Here is a 14091-nt window from a genome sequence, read left to right as displayed (position 1 = left end):
ATGTATATATATATATATATATATATATATATATATATATATATATATATCTATATATATATATATTCTAGATTATCGAGATTTTGCTGTGCTAAATGTGCATGTCAGCTACGTTTATTTACTATGCAAAATAATTTGTTGCACAAAGAAAGGGTTGAAAGCTGCCCGTTTTTTAGCCATGTGTTACAGTATGCTGCGCTTGACATTAGAAAAAAAAAAAACTTTGTTGCTCATTATCCTTTAATAAAAAAATTATGAATGTATTCCCTTTTCTTAAAAAGATCAGCTAATTTGGCAGAAAAAAAAATCCCAATTACTTTAAAACAGATTTTGGACACGTGCCTCCTATATTTTCTCAGTATTTCATTTGCACTGTTATTGAGACTAAACGTACCTGCATTTACCTGCTGTTGTCATACCTGCATTTACCTGCTGTTGTTACTCATAGAAATACATCATGCATAACAAAATAAGCCATCAAAATAAACAATAAAATCAATAATATTTCATACTTCTGTGTCTGAGTTAATGTATTTGTGTATTCTGGGTGTCAATCTTTCAGCTGATAAAACATTAAAAATACTTATTTCCAAAAATGTCTGAAAAATAAGCTGTTTACGTGACCGAGGACATGAAGACAGTACAGCGTTTTGAACAGACTGTACTTCTGTTCCTCACCACCTCGTTTTATTGACATCAAATTTTTCATCAATGCACCAAATACTTAAAGATTTGATGTATTAAAGGTAAAAGTATTAGAAAAGTTAATTTCCACAGAGTTGTTCCAAACAATTATAGAATATAATAGAAATTATGAGATTACACTTCATAGATGTCAGAACAGAAGAAGACCGCTATGTAAGGAGGAACCCAAATGTACAAGGTACTTGAGGTGCCCCTGGCGACACTAGACGGTTTACTCAGGACCATCATCCAGAAGCAGTGGTGGAGGTGGAGGCAGACCCTCATCAGGCTCTGTGGAGAAAGGAGAAAAAGAAGGCAGTTGAGGTTTAAGGAGAGAAACATGATAGGAGGGAGAAATGCGGTAGTGGGCTGGTAAATGGTATTTGACTGGGTTGATCTGTCTAATGCTGGGAGATGGGCTGATGTATCTGGGACTTTGCTTTTTACATGGAAGACGGAGACGGATGTCCCTAGTGGAAAGCCAAACCTTCTGCACAGGATGGAACTGGGAAGTGGCAGAACGTCTGGTGTCAGCCTGGATCTTCTGATGTCGGACAGCACGCTGTAGGCATGAGAGTGATGAGAGCCCTCCAGTCTGTGGCGTCAATCCTCAAGAGCAAGCTTGATAGCCAACAGCTTTCTGTTGCTGATGTCATAGTTTCATTCTGTAGGAGAAAACATCCTTGAGAAAAATGCATAGGGATGGAGCTTAGGAGGATTCCTTTGTCATTAAGAGAGAGTCGACTTAGATGAGGAAGGGGAGGATTAGGTCTGGATTAGCGTGCTTGAGGGCAGGCGCCAAGGTGAATGCTGATTTTAAGTGCTGGAAGGCCTCTGAAGCTTGTAATGACCAGGTTAGTGCTTTTGGGCTTATTTTTCAGGAGGTTGGTGAGTGGTGCGGCTACCGTGCTGAAGTTCTAGATGAACCGCTGGTAAAAGTTGGTGAAACTGAGGAAATTCTGCAACTCCTTCACTGTAGATGGTTGGGACCAGGAAGTTACTGCCTGTACCTTAGTATTGTCCATCTGGATGCCACTGGGACTGATGATGTAACCAAGGAAAAGTATGGAGGATTGTTTGAATATGCACTTTTCAGCGTTGAGGTACAGGCAGTGGACGTGAAGGTGTTGCAGGACCAGTCTTACATGATGGACGTGTTCTTCAAGGGAATAGGAGTAGATAAGGATATCATCGATGTAGATTGAGAATTGATGGAGAATGTCACAGAAGATCTCATTCATGCAAGGCTGAAACACTGAGGGGGCATTGACCAGTCCATACGGCATAACCCGATATTCGTAATGCCCACTGGAGGTAATGAATGTGGTCTTCCACTCGTCCCCCTCACGGATGCAAATTAAGTTGTAGGCACTATGAAGATTGAGTTTGAGAAGATGTTGGCCCCTCTCAGTAGTTCCAGGGCTGCATGTACCAGGAATAAGGGACACCGGAACCTTGCTTCAGAGCTTCCTCTACATACTCTTCCATGGCATGTTGTTCAGAAAGAGACAGAGGATGGGTTGACCAGGAGATAACAGGATTGTGATGGAGGAGCCATGGGAGACCAAGAACGACATCTGCAGTGGAGTCAGGGAGAACAAGAAGAGTTAACGTTTCAGTGTGGAGGGCACAAACCTTGATAGTGATGGGTTCTGTCTGGAGGGTTATAAATCCTGCACCAATCGGTTTACGGAGAGAATGGGATGGGGTTTGGTGACTGGCAAGGCCTGTATGTTGAGTTGGTTAATGATGGAAGACAAGCTGAAGTTGCCTGCAGAGCCGAAGTTAATAAGTGCATGTATAGTATGAGAATATGAGGAGGAGATAATAATGGTTAGTTGGAATGGACTGAAGTGTGTAGGTTCACAGGTGATGGAGCTTACCAGAAGCTTATGTGGTCAGACAGGACAGTGAGGAATCAGGTGGTCCGCTGCTCCACAATAGAGGCAAAGGTTGTTATTAAGTCTCCTCCTCCACTTGGCTGGTGTCAGATGGGTGGAATTCACTTGCATGAGTTCCTTGTCCACTGTTTAGATATGGTGATGGATGGTGGAATGGTTACAAGTTCCGCAGAACACCGTTGGAGGCGTCGATCAATGCGGATGTAGTTTTGAATGAGATATTTCAATCCCAGTGAGTCATTTATACTGGTGAGGTGTAATTGGAGCCTACTATTCAGCCCCTCATGATAGTGGGTTAATAATGCAGGTTCGTTCCAATGGCTAGCAGCAGCAAGAATGTGTAAATGATGAGCATAACTGGAGATGGACAGACTGCCCTGCTGAAGCTGAAATGGACTTCATGGGTGATGGGACCTGCCTGTTTCTAGAGGGACTCCACCCACTTGAGGGCCTACCCAGTGAAAAGAGATGATGAAAGTGATTTTGGAGCATTCGGTGGAGAATGGTTGAGGCTGCATCTCAAATGCCAGTGAGCACTGGAGCAGAAAGCCGCTGCACTCTTCAGCGACACCTGTGTAGCTTGTTGAGATTGCGAGGGAACTGGATGACAACAGAGCAGGAGGAAGGAGCAACTGAATGGGATTGGGTGGTGGAGTGGCCGAAGATGTGACATTTGGGTCGTGACTGGACTGGGTAGAAACGGCAGGCTGGGCTTGAAGAATTTTGTCCAGGAGTTGCCGAATCTCATGAAGCCTCTCGCCGTGTTGCTGGAGCTGCTGTACGTGGTCCACCAGCCAATCTCAGGGAGATGCCGATCCTGCTGGGTTCATGATGTTGGCCTAGTCTTATGTCAGAACAGAAGTAGAAAGCTGAGTATAGAGGAACCCAAATGCAGGTTTATTATTACAAAAGAAAACATGGGTAAACACCAACTGAAAAAACTGTAATTAAACAATGAAGAAAAAGGCTTAGCACATTGAATAAATCACAGTAGGATCCAAGAACACAATCTGGGTAGCCCAAAATGAGACTAGACAATAAAGAGTGTTTGGTGTGAGTATATATAGAGTCCATGATGACATTGCTATCAGCTGTCAGGTGTGGATGATTCTAATTCAGGAGACCAGAACAGAGCCTGATGAGGGTGTGACAATAGACTAGTAAACATTATACAGTAGGGATGCACCGATCCGATCATCGGCTCTGATACCGATGTTTTTAACCGGAACAGGTATCGGTCCAATGTGCTCAATCCAAATCTCAGTTCTCTCTAATGGTCGTTACCATCAATCTCAAAAAATTACATTACAGAACCAGAAATGCAGCACTACAGTAGTCCATATGACTCCTCCATTTTATTCAAAATCTCTTGAAGACAAACGATAGTTTTGTAAATCTGAAAAGACTGTGTTTAATAAATAAATACACAGCCTGCATACAACCTGCTTCACTGAATGAGCACTGTTCTGTTGACACACACATAGTACACAGGCTCCTGATGTGCTGCTATTATTAGCTTTCAGAGCAGCGCACTATGTGAGTGCTCCACACACACAAAACAAAAAAACATCTCAGATGCAGATGCTTGATAGTTCTTTTAGCTTAAATATCCATTGAGAGTGGCCTACAAACAAACACTCAAAAGTCAACCTGGACTGTTCTGCCAAAATAAAGCGGTTTTAAAGTTAAGAAATTATGACTGAAATGTTGTATTTTTTTATTATTTTTGCATAATATATTTAGAATATTTTATATTATTATTATTATTATTATTATATAAATTGTTAATGAAATATATTATTTTGTATAGTCAAATTCTAATAGTTTTTAATAATAAAAATATATTTTATCATAAATTCTATTATAAAATGTTGTACTAAAAATTACAATAATATTTAAGTTGACTGGGTTCCAAAAAATAACTGTGTGATTAACTTAAGTAAACAAAAACATTAATCTGAATCCAGATACAAGCTGGAAATGTTTTGAGTTAAGTATAAATGATAGCTAAGAAGTTGCATAGAAGAGTCACGGCAAGTGGAATATTTTAAGGGGAACTGGAAAATGGGAACATGACATTGTTGAACCCTACGTACTGGAACATACAACAAATGATGACTAGAATTTTCATCATATTCTTTATTTTTAACTATACATTTCAAAACGTTGATCTCTTGCCAAGGAGATTAGCTAATCCTAACTAGAGTTACGTATGCAGTAATGTATAAAAGCTTCTGAATTATTTTGTTCGCTGGAGTCTCTACTGAAAAGAGATTTCACCGGTTGTATAGTAACAAATGAGATAAAAGACAAACTGGAGTCTGGGATGAGTTATTATGCTGCAGCATACAGTAAGTCTAAATATGTGTGTTAAGTATTAGCCTATGGTAAATCGCTATCGTGTAGTAACAGAATACAAGATTATCGGATTGAATGAATATTGACTGCGGGCAGGACGCTGCCAACCTCTCAGTGGATTCAAAGTTGTATCGGGCTGGGAAACTAGGAGACCAGCATTAGTTAGGTAGTTTAGGGAATTTGTTTCTATTTTGGGTCAGTACTGAAAATTTCCACAACAACTTGGTAACAATAATTTTTTTCTTAATACACTACAAATTTGTATCTGATCAGAATGTGTAGTTAGTGTCAGGAAGCGTGAGACAGAGACCCAATAGCAGAGGAACAGTTCAAAGTATTTATTTACAACAGAAAATTACAACTTAAATGCAGCACCAGCTGCAGCTATGAGGAACCTTCCACTGGCGATTCATGGGTGGCGAGAACAGGCGTACATCTAACTGGAAGGTAACCACACTCCCGACACGCGGGCAGAGACAGGCAACCAAAAACAAGACAAAGAGAGCAAGTTTAGTTGGCTTGAGAGCACACAAATTCAGCGTAGGCAAGACCACGTTCAACATTAAACTACATTTAACATTAAATCACATTGAACAATCCAGCATAGGACATGACATTCAAGGGGAATAAATAAGCAGGAAACAAACAAGGGGCAGGTGGTGCTCCCATGGAAACGCTGATTCTGCATGCCAGCGGCACCTGAAACACATGAGGGAAAAATGTAAACAGGCTTTGACCAAAACAAACAGGGAATGATGATGCTGTTGTCCTCGTCAGACAAAAATTCAACCTGACATGGTGACGGGACCATGACATCACCGGAGGGTGCATGGCGGTAACTTGTGAATGGCGGAAACCAACAACCGGACCCGCGTGCCCACACAAAGCACATATACGAAACACAAGACAGAAAGGGGACGATAATGCCACAGTCCCATCAGACAGACACCTAACCTGACAAGGTGACAGGATCGTGACAGTAATCCCCGCCAAAGGGACGCCTTCTGGTGTCCCAACAGAAACATCAAACAAAAGAAAAGAAAACAAACAACATGAACAGGAAACACCATAGAAAGGGAGGGAAACCAGAGAGGGAGTTTAAGGAAATGGGTGGGATCTGGTAGTCTGGGAGGAAGCCTCAGGGTGAAGGCAGGGTCTGGAGGCATGTGGGAGGCTACACAGGATTGCGTGGAGGCTGAAACAATCAGGGATCACATGGAAGCACTTATTCCATGTGCCAGAGGTACCTGAAACATATGAGGGAAAAACTTAAACATGCAAATGTTTTTTGAACAAAACAAACAGGGAATGATTATGCCACGGTCCTCGTCAGACAAAAACTCAACCTGACAAGGTGACAGGACCGTGACATCACCGGAGGGTACATGGTGGTAATGCACACATGGCAGTAACCAACACAAAGCATGTACATGAAACACAAGATAGATAGGGGACAATAATGCCATGGTCCCGTCAGACAGAAACCCAACCTGACAGGACCGTGACAGTTAGAGGTTTGTGTTTCTTTACACATAAAAAAAATACTCCCAATCACTTCCACATAGTGATGTCTAGATACTCTAAATTGATTAAGGATAATCCAACACTGGTATCGGATCGGGATTGGTATCGGCTGAAAACCAAGAGATCAGGTTTAAGTAATCGTATCGGAGAGAACATTTTTTAATTTGTGCATCCCTATTATAAAGGTGTTGCTATCAAAAACATGTCCAACAGAGTCCAAAATTAACTTTTTAGCCCACCAGCCAAGATGGCTGGTAGATAAAAAATTTTACCAGCCAGACAGATTTCTTACCAGCCATATATTGTATAAATTTTTTAATTTAATTCAAGTGGTTCTTACAGACATGAGAGACAAACAATACTATAAGCATGTTTAAAAGTGAACTGTTTTTTTTTAAAGTATTGTATTGTTTTATAATTTATGAAATATTTAATTACCAGATACTTCATGTAGAATTATTTTTTCAGATAATTCACTTATTACAACAAAACTAAATTTGTATTCTAAACTATATGTTGTCATATGAATGACCAATTAGTAATTTGCATGAGTCTCACACATAACACAGTAACAGTTCTTGGTTTATTTGGAGAGAGTTATGTTAGCTCCAACTAATTCATAAGTCTTTTTGATTCACTAAAAAGAGCCAGCTCATAGATATAGGACTAGGCATGTCCTTATACAATTTTGTTTTTTTTCAAACGAATACAGATACTTCCTTTTCAGTACGCGCCAATACTGATTCCTGCTTTTTGTTTTATTATTTTCTGAAATCCATATCAACATCTTTTTTAAATATTATCATAACAATGTTGTCTAATTGATCAAATTAAAACTTCAATCAAATTAAATTATAATTTTATCCCTATTGGACTTTATCATGGATCCTCCATCTACCCTTCTTCTCAGACTTTGTTCATCTACCAGTTTTCTCTCCTCTCCTAGAGGGTATTGGCGGTAACTCCAAGCCTTCCACGGCTTCTGTCTCCAAACCTTCCAGGGCCCCTGTCTCCAAGGTAACTCCACAGCATTCAACTTCCCTAAATATTTTTTTTTGGGGGGCTCACCCTATCCTGTTTCCAGTGGCCGATTCACTGCTGCAGTCCACAGCAGCGGCCACGGCCAGCAAGCCAGAGCCCACACCTGCCACGGCCTGCGAGCCAGAGCCCACCTGTCCCTGTCCTGCGGTCGCCTCCCAGGCCCCCTGATCCAGTCCCTGTCCTGAGGCCGCCTCCCAGGCCCCGATCATCCTCTTGGGATCATTCTTCTCCATTTCCTCACCGTCATCTGTCTTGCGGCACCAGGAGTTGCCCATTTAAAGAGGGGGGTAATGCCACAGTCTGTCTGCACCTTATTCAAGGACTCTTATTTTGAAGTTCTCTCCCTCACTACATTTCCCATAAGTCACTGACCTGATTACTCCATTTTCCCCACCTGTGTGTCATTCCCTCGTTTAATCCTAAGTGTGTATATATACTCTTTAGTTTTGTCAGTCTGGGTCAGTCCTTGAATCGTGATGTTTGGAATGTTATGTTTGATGTGTTAGTGTTTGCTCTACTCCAGTGTATGCTCTACTCCAGTGTATGCTCTACTCCAGTGTTTGCTCTACTCCAGTGTTTGCTCTACTCCAGTGTTTGTACCACTCCAGCTTTATGATTAAAGGATATAAAGTTCCTACTCCTGCATCTCCTCTTGTATCCAGTGACACCCACACGTTACAATTGTATAATTTTTTATCATATGAAGTGATTTTATTCAGAACCTCACAGCATAATCCAAAATACAACATTGGAGTCATTTTTGTCAAATAAAATGCTGCAGAACAGAGCATCACAGTTGTGAGATACTGCTTAAATATTATTCAATTACTATTGATTTATTATTAATAGTAGTAGTATTACAGTGAATATTACATAACTATACAGTAGTAATATATTTTTCTGTGGTACTTTTTTCCATTTAAAATAAGCTTTTATTTTAAAGCCCTTTTCGTTTTTGTGTTTCAACGGAAGTTTTCACCTCCAGAAAAGAAGATCGCTACATGACTCAATGTGTCAGCACAACACCGGCTCCACACATTCACAGGTGCTCACATTTGAAGAGCACACAGCACGTGCAAAGTACACTATATGGACAAAAGTATAGGGATACCTACACATTACACCTACAGGAGCTTTTATGACATCCCATTCTAAATTCATAGGCATTGATATCGAGTTGGTCCCCCCTTTGCAGCTATAACAGCTTCCACTCTTCTGGGAAGTCTTTCTACAAGATTTGAGTGTGTCTGTTGGAATTTTTGCCCATTCCTCCAGAAGAGCATTTGTGATGTCAGACACTGAATTTGGACGAGAGGGCTTGGCTCGCAGTCTCTGTTGTAGTTCATCCCAAAGGTGTTCGATACGGTTGAGATCAGGGCTCTGTGTGGGCCAGTCAAGTTCTTCCACACCAAACTCATCCAACCATGCCTTTTTGGACCTTGCTTTGTGCACTGGGGCGCAGTCATGCTGGAACAGAAAAGGGCCTTCCCCAAACTGTTTCCATAATGTTGGAAGCATAGAATTTTCCAAAATGTCTTGGTAAGCTGAGGCATTAACATTTCCCTTCAGTGGAAATAAGGGACCTAGGCCAACCCCAGAAAAACAACCCCATAGCATTATCCCTCCTCTGCCAAATTTTACAGTTGGCACAATGCAGTCAGGCAGGAAACATTCTCCTGGCATTTGCCAAACCCAGACTCGTCCATCAGACTGACAGATATGGAAGCGTGATTCGACACTCCACAGAACACGTTGCCACTGCTCCAGAGTCCAGTGGCGGCATGCTTTACACAACTCCATTCGACGTTTGGCATTGTGCATGGTGACGTAAGGCTTGCATACAACTGCTAAACCCATGTCATGAAGCTCCCGGCACACAGTTTTTGTGCTGATATTAATGCCAGAGGAAGTTTGGAACTCTGCAGTTATTGAGTCAGCAGAGCATTGGTGACTTTTACGCACTATGCGCCTTAGCACTCGGTGACCCTACTCTGTAATTGTACGTGGTCTGCCACTTAAATCTCAGTTTGTGTGGTTTAATAATCACTTGAAGATAATCATTTTAATTTGTGAGCTGAATGTTTATGGAATGATATTCATTCGTCAGATTGTATCAAAGCATTTTTACGATCACCAGTACAAGTACATGAGCATTGTATCCCTACTGCTAAATTAGATTTTCGATGAGCAGCGGGATTAGCCAATGAGAGCTGTTCCATTAAAACACCTGTAACCTTACTGACTGAAGACCTACAGAACCCCCTTGATGACAAAACTGGAACATGTTACATTGCTTTACAAGCTGACACAAACTGACAAAAAAGTGCCTGCCAGAGTAGTGTATGGCACTGCAAAATTCACCAGCTAAATAGAAAATGTACCCGCATTTGGCATTTTGACATCTGGTCATCTAACATCTGTACCCGCATTTGGTGTTAATTGCATACCCTGATGTCCCAGTGCCCTGTTTCCCAATAATGATTGTTCTTAGCAGTTAAGAGTGTTTTCTATGACCAATTTTACAACGGTTTGTTATTTTTTACCTGTGTTTCCCAAAAATGCACTTAACACAAAGGCAAGAAGATGCACTTTAAGTGCTATTTAAGAGAGTCGCTGTCCATATCTAAAGTGCTGAAATTTGAAAGTGTTCCGTCACTCGTTATTATAACTTAATTTTATTTTTGCATAATTGTATTTATACATTTCACCTCGCATTATTATTCACCTGGGAACTGTTGACATTTATTTTCCTAAATACTGAACCTAATAAACTACATAATTAAATGCAGTTTTGTGATCATTTTTGCAGAATTAACAATCCACTACCTTTAGACAATCACTGGTTTGTTCATCAGATGTGCGTTTGCAAATTTTTTGTTGCCACAAATTCTGTGGGTCGAGGTGTAATTGCTTCCACGGTCAGTAGAGACAGATGTTAATGGATGGTGGTTAGTCACTGAGTCCCTGTGAATGATCATGTCAATGATTAAGCACATATTGAATATAACAAAGTTCACCGTGTTGTAAGCTTAGTGCAAAGTAGAGAGCTGGAGGATGCACTAGGAACATTCACAAATCGATCAAGGTCTGCTCTTTGCTCCCCAAAGTGATGACGGTCAATTGCACATTGTGGTGCAGGCGAGAGCGCCCTTCAGTGTCTAAGAGGAAGATGAGAAGGGTGTAGAAGAGGAGGAAGGTGGGAAGTTATTTTGCGATTGTCCTGCAAGTGTCTACAAAAGTCCATGTTCTTCTGATTTTCTTAAGTGCTTTACAATTACTCCAGAGCACTATTAGATCTACAATGATATTCAAGTACTACTTAAGATATGATGCTATAGGAAACAGCCCGTAATTATTAAATGATTTGTGGAATAGTTTTTTAAAAAATCTATTTAGGCTTATGATGCTTTTGGGAAATGATGCCCAGGTCAGTGTTGGGTGTAATCGGATAACTAACAGTAAATAACTTCGTTGTGTAGGGCTCTACATTTAGGAGTGGGTTTGGTTATCAGCAATATTTAATAATTATCATAGATAATTATCAATTATTAAAATCAATAGAACACTGATTAGAATCAGTGTTAGCTTTTTAATCCTTAAAATCAACAATCATCAAAAGATACAACCATCAATTATCAAATTCAATAGAATATTAATTATTATCATAGACAATCATTCATTATTAAAGTTAATGGAACATTGATTTGAATTAACACTAGCATATTGATCCTTCAAATTCAACAATCATCAAAGATAATTTATCAATTATCAAAATCAATAGAATATTTATAAGGATTAATATCGCCGGGGCACCACCCTGGAATCAGGGACTAATAACCAGACAGTATAACAGTCTCAATATTAGATAGTTCTCTTAGGAAAGGAGAGCGTCAATATTCAAAAGGAAACAACGAAGGCGTGAATCCGAGCACTGGCATCCCCTACCAGCCTTTGACACAGGTGTATGAAAAACAAACCAAAACACTTCTCTTTGAAATATAACAAAGTTTATTGATGCAGTAATATCAATGAATAATCAATACAATGCAGTCAATAAACTTCCGACTTACAACTACAAACTAAACAGTGACGTGATTAGAAATGGTAACCAAAATAAGCCTGTAACACATGAGAGGAAGGTATGTGTCCTCAGAAAGGAGTGACGTGCACAAAATGGTGGACGTGACTCTCGTGGAGAGTACGTCATGCAAGATTTCCGGCTAGAGAATATGGCTGCGAATGTGGGCGGAGAGAAGCCGGTTAATGGCGTATGCCCGTTTACCGTGTGTCTCCGCATGTACAATAACTTGGGGACAAAGCTGAGCTTTATCACAAAGTTATCTACTAGACAAATGTTTGTGAGGGGTCACAGTGTGTGTGGTTCCTACGACAGAGAGAGAGAATAAAGTGGTGGTACCTAAGCCGGTTTCGCAATTGTGGGAGAGAAGGCAACTGTTAGTTTATCACTCAGAGATGCGTTGAATGGCTCGTAACCCATCCCACAGTCTTTGATTCTCTAACGGATAAACTCAGTGTGCCGGTCTCAGTGTGCAGTGTGATGGCGTAAATACACAATAGTCCAACGTGGTTGGATTACAACACAGCAAATCTAATTTGTGATTACAGTACTTTACATTAATACCTTGAGTATTATTAGCAACAATGAGCGGACTCGGCGGTACGTAAACTGTACAAGCAATAACCTTGATACACAAGAATAACACACTAAAATATTCTATCTCTGCCTAGACGTTAACCTCTTACTTGGATGGCGTGAGGATGCAGGTAGAATGTGTGTTCATCCGTCGTTTTACTCCGTTGGCTCAGGTGATGACTATGTGTCAATTTCACACATAGTTGTAAATTGAGCAAGGCTTCTTGGGATTTGTAGTCTGTTTTGTACTCCCTTTGTTTGATTTTGGCATGGTTTTTATCAGTAAGATTATGATTGTGTTTGTAGGCCTCAGTCAGGCTTTACGACTGTGTTAGGCCTGCCTTTGTCTTGTATCTGAATACATGAGGCCCAACATTTGTAATTACATCATTTTATTCCCATACTTTAAGTCAAAAGATGTTAATAATTACATTTTTAATTCTTGTAATCAGATTGCAGTTACTGACTTTCAATTAAGGTAATTCAGTACATTACTTGAGTTGAACATATTTCCTAAATAATGTTATTTATGTATAACACATTTAAAATATGGATTATTATGTTCAAATGTATGTCTGTTTGCGTTCTGTGACTGCTAAAGGTTGTGTGACAATGAACAAGGAGGAAATATAGACATTATTTTGAATTTGTTGAGCGAAAAAACAAAAACATTATGATGCAGTGTTTTAAAAAGTAGCTTAAAAGTAACTTTAATTAACCTAACATTTGTCCAGGTCACATTTCACCCCCCAAAAAATAATAATAAATAAATCTCATTAACTTTTATCAAATGTAACTTTTGAGCTGAGTTTGTTATTTCCATATTTGTCAATGTTTATACTCATTTCAGTAGATTCATATTCATTTAATGCACTCGTTTTACAGTAAAATTATTGTATTAAGTATTTTCATTAACATCAACATAAATTGAATACTATCATAATATAGGACAGTGGACTTCATTGGAAAAAAAAAACGTTCTGACTGTGTTTCTAAATTTTGCTCTTAGGATTCAACTAGCACCTCACTATAGTAGTATCTCACTGACATGCCCAATTCAGGTCTAATGATGACTAATAATAATTATTCACATATTAACTATTGAGGTAATAAAGTATGGGACAATGCCATAATGTGCAGTGGTGGGCACCTTCAAGAGAAGGTTTGAGAAACACTGTAAATGTAGTGTGTGCCACTGTAAATCATCACCCGTGTTGAGGAAGTGTGGTCCACCTGTTTCTAATTTTCTAATAAGTACCTTGAACACTGTTAGGTGATTGGAAGTCATTACAAACGTAAACTTCCTGCCCATAATAGCGGTAACCTTATTATTTGCGCTTTAATATTGCTTTGTGAATGAATGTATTCATCATCGGTGACACACAAAAATGAACTCTCGCCATAATATTCCTCTAAAATGTGTAATTTTAAAAGGACTATGCGAGCGGCTGGCGGCGCGTGCTGCTCAGGCTGCCTCGCGCTCAGTCTGTAATTAGCCTCGTGCACTCACTCATGTGGCATTTCACTAAAAGCTCGAGACGAACGCAACACTGTTCTGCTCTGCATCCGGAAGCCCGTTGCTAGAGTTCATTTAAAAGTAATTCATTTTCACCATTATTGATTGGTGTGCTTTTTAGTATAGAAAATACACTTCATTTACGTGAATCTGAAGATCTCCAGATTGCAATAAATTAAGGGATGCCTCTTCCAGGGTGATTGACGTCAATTATCAAATCTCGATATATGACGAGATTTTTTTATTTTGTAATATTTTAAACATTGTGTCTGACAAATTATGTGTTTGTTAGTAAATTGCATCTCAAGCTAAAGTAATCACTATTCATTTGTGTTGGGATGTACTGTAATTATATCTGAAGAAAGATAATGTTGATGGTTTTACAATTTAGTTTTACAAGCTTATGAAACACC

This window comes from Xyrauchen texanus, chromosome 14, assembly GCF_025860055.1.
Source record: "Xyrauchen texanus isolate HMW12.3.18 chromosome 14, RBS_HiC_50CHRs, whole genome shotgun sequence".
Taxonomy (NCBI): domain Eukaryota; kingdom Metazoa; phylum Chordata; class Actinopteri; order Cypriniformes; family Catostomidae; genus Xyrauchen; species Xyrauchen texanus.
This window is presented reverse-complemented; position numbering follows the sequence as displayed.